Source organism: Piliocolobus tephrosceles, unplaced genomic scaffold, assembly GCF_002776525.5.
Source record: "Piliocolobus tephrosceles isolate RC106 unplaced genomic scaffold, ASM277652v3 unscaffolded_27446, whole genome shotgun sequence".
Taxonomy (NCBI): Eukaryota; Metazoa; Chordata; class Mammalia; order Primates; family Cercopithecidae; genus Piliocolobus; species Piliocolobus tephrosceles.
In genome coordinates, this window is record NW_022310361.1 from 1 (window position 1) to 3,680 (window position 3,680).

The 3,680-nt window shown below is 43.2% G+C and overlaps 1 long non-coding RNA gene across 1 annotated transcript; it reads left to right on the top strand.

Moving 5' to 3' along the window:
• Window positions 1-888: 888 nt before the first annotated feature.
• On the top strand, window positions 889-3,122 carry LOC113221768. Its single transcript, XR_003308057.1, has 3 exons — window positions 889-978; window positions 1,505-1,652; window positions 1,763-3,122. It is a non-coding gene; the product is annotated as an uncharacterized LOC113221768 (long non-coding RNA).
• The last annotated feature ends 558 nt before the right edge of the window (window positions 3,123-3,680 follow it).

A 3,680-nucleotide genomic window follows, 5' to 3' on the forward strand; every position in this document is an offset into this window, starting at 1 on the left:
CTACAGGCACAGATCCCTCAGACCCCCTTGGTGGAGGGATGTTTGATGAGTTGCAGCTGTCTGATGATGAACTGGGACTAAGGTTTGAGAGATATTGATGATATAAGTCATATAGTGGAATTCTCAGGTGGATTGGAGATGGCCTCATGGAGAAGATGCTCATTGATCTGAGCCTTAGGGGAGGGGAACAACTGAGCAGAAGGATATTTCAAGTAGAGTGGAAAGTAGGTTGTGCCAGAAAGTGCAAGAGGAACGGAAGGGCATGTGTCTCTCCTAGGCACGGTAGCATGCTAGGGGCTGCATTTCAAACAGTAAGTAGTTCTCTGATACAGAAGGCATAGCCTTGCTCCAGAACCCTAGGACTTTGCACTCTGACTGTCCTGTCCTATGGGGGCTCACCTGAGACTCCACACAGCATCTATACCTACCTTGGACACCTCCAGCACCATGGGGTCTGCTGGTTATATGGCCAAAGAGGCCAGGCCCTTACGCCATAGACTGGACCTGCTGCAGAGGCCTCCCTTGCTGTGGCCTGATTAAAAACCACCAGTCTCCTGAGGACCTGATAAACGAGTCTGAGCAGCATTCCCCAATGTGATGTACACTGCCTCGCCTCCAAATTCCAAAGAAACCTATCAAGGGCTGTGCTGCTGTCTTAGTGGTAGGAGTTTGAGCTGCAGCACCTTTCCAGCATTTCCCAGAGCACCAGATCCCTGAATCTTCATAGAATTTACCATGCTGTCTTTGCCATTTGTGCTTGGGAAAAGCTGAGAGGGAGAAGCCTGGGAGGCAGGCTGGTGCCAGGTCAGAGAAGCATCAAATGTCCTATTAAGGCACTCAGCAATGGGGCCTGGATGAACCGACAGGATTGAAGACCTGCTCTAGGCCAAGCTGCATGCTTTTTTCTTCATATCTTGTATAATCCTCCACATCCCTACAGATGAGGAAACTGGGGCTCCAAGAGACCAACTAGCTTAGGTAAGATAATAGCTAAGGGCTAGAAGCAGCGCTGGTACCAGAGCAGGAGTGGTTTCATGGATGTTCTGCCTGTGTAGTCACAGAGGATCTTGTTGCTCAGAAGCGTCCTACATTTGGTTTAATGCTCCGCTGTCACCATCTTGACATTCTTAATGATTTTTGAACAAGGAGTCTATGTTTTTACTTTGCACTGAGCCCCACAGATGATACAGCCAGTTCTGCGCATGAGTGACTCATTCTGCGACACGAGAGAAAGGCCTGTGGTCAGGAGCATGAGACTTGGATGCAAATACACTTGCAAAAGAATCATGGTTCTTCCAGTTGGTCCCAACCACTTCACCTCTCTAAGCCTCAGTTTCTTAATCTGTGAATGGGGCTAGTTTTGATATTTGCCTCATAGGGTTGCTGTGTGGGTAAAATGAAGCAATGTGGGTAAAGCATTCAGAATCATACCTGCACAGGTGAGTGTTTATCGTATTGGCCATTGTGGTTGACCTGCATCTCTTATGATTACGACTTTTCACAGCACGTCCTGCCCCAGTATTTGCACCTTGTGGCTAGTGAATACTTCCATGGCAAGCACTCCCTGACTGAAATCTGAGACAGCCTTCTGGACTTGCTTGGAGATGTGTTCTTTGTGGTCCATGGGCTGATCACAGCTCGATATCATAGAGGTGAGTCTCTGAGCACCCTGCTTCAGGACCACAGCCCAGCGAGGCTGGCGGCCAAGGGGATCTATGGTGTCTACTGACTGGCTGCCTCCTCTGCCTCTGTTTCCTCACAGAGAGGGCGTTCCCAGGTGTGCCTGGATGGAACTGTACCATGATGACCTGCGCCATTCACCCGCCTTTCAGAGTCTGGGAATGTTGATCAGTTGTTGTTTCTGTTCCTGCCCCGTCCTCAGGACCAGAGAGAAAATTCCTATCTCTCTATAATTTTCTGGGGGCCATCCCCCAGGAGTTTGTCTTTCTAGAAATGTCTTCCCCAGCATCTTAGCCATACATAGTAATGGAACAAACATTTTAGCTATAGGAAGTAATGGAACTCCTAAAATAATAGACTTTAAACCAACTATTTTACATGCAGCCAAATACTCCACCCAGTAATATTAGATTCCACATTCTTCTCAAGTGCACATGCAACATCCTCCAGAACAAACCATATGTTAGGCCACTAAACAAATCTCAATAAATGTAAAAGGATGGAAATCATGCAGAGTATCTTCTTCAACCACAAGGGAATGAAATTAGAAATCAATAACAAAAGGAAATCTAGAAAATTCACAAATATTTATAAATAAAATGGTATACTCTTTTTTAAATTTTAAAAATTGTGGTTAAATATGCTTCATAAAAAATTTACCATCTTAACCATTTTAAGTGTATAATTCAATGGCATTAAATACACTCACGTTGTTGTAAAAACACCACCACTATACATCTTCAGAATGTTTTTATCATCCCAAACGGAAACTTAGTACCTATTAAAAATAACTCCCACCCCTCTTTCCCCCAGACCCCAATAACCACCATTCTACTTTCTGTCTCTATGACTGAGTTTTTAGTTACTTTAATGACTTTGGTTACTCAATGTAAATGAAATCATACAAATATTTGTCCTTTTGTCTGGCTTATTTCACATAGCATAAGTTCTCAGGGTTCCTATATGCTGTACTATACATTAGAATTTCCTTCCTTTTTAAGGCCGAACAATGTTCTGTTGTATGTATATATCACATTTTGTTTATCCATTTATTCATTAATGGACATTTGTGTTGTTTCCACCCTTTGGCTATTGTGCAACAAATAAATGGGCTATTGACTACAATTGGCTATTGTCTATAATGCTGCAATGAACATAGTTGTAGAAATATCTGTTCAAGTCCCTGTTTTCAGTTATTTGGGGTATATGCCAGAGGTAGAATTGCTCATATGTAATTCTATGTTTAATTTTTTGAAGCATTGTCATATTCTCCACTGTGTCTACATCATTTTACATTCCTACCAGCAATGCACAAGGGTTGCAATTTCTCCACATCTTTACCAACATCTGTTATTTTCTGTTGTTGCTGTTTTTTAAATAATGACTATTCTAATGGATTTGAAGTAGTATCACATTATGGTGTTTTTGTTGTTGTTGTTGTTGTTGTTGTTGTTGTTGTTGTTGTTGTTGTTTTAGAGACAGAGTTTTGCTCTTATCACCCAAGCTGGAGTGCAATGGTGTAATCTTGGCTCACTGCAACCTCCGCCTTTTTGGATTCAAGCGATTCTTCTGCCTCAGTCTCCTGAGTAGCTGGGACTACAGGCATGCGCCACCATGGCTGGATAATTTTTTAAATTTTTAGTAGAGATGGGGTTTCATCATGTTGGCCAGGCTGGTTTCAAACTCCTGACCTCGTGATCCACCTGCCTCGGCCTCCGCAACTACTTTTCTAGCCTCCTGTAAAGGGGTCACTTACCCCTGAGTTGCTGGCTAACTCATTGGATAGAGCAGTCAGACCTTGCAATGCCTTTGTTATACTTCCCTTAGGGGCAGTGTGGTTTGGGATGAAGGTGCAACATTGAGTTTTAATCATGATGCAAACTCCTCCTCTTTCTGCTAATATCATGTCTAAGACTATCCTATTTTCCCAAGCCATCTGGCTAGTAGCCCCTAATTGCTCAGCTATTCCTTTAACAGCATCTCTAGTGTAGTTAATAAAT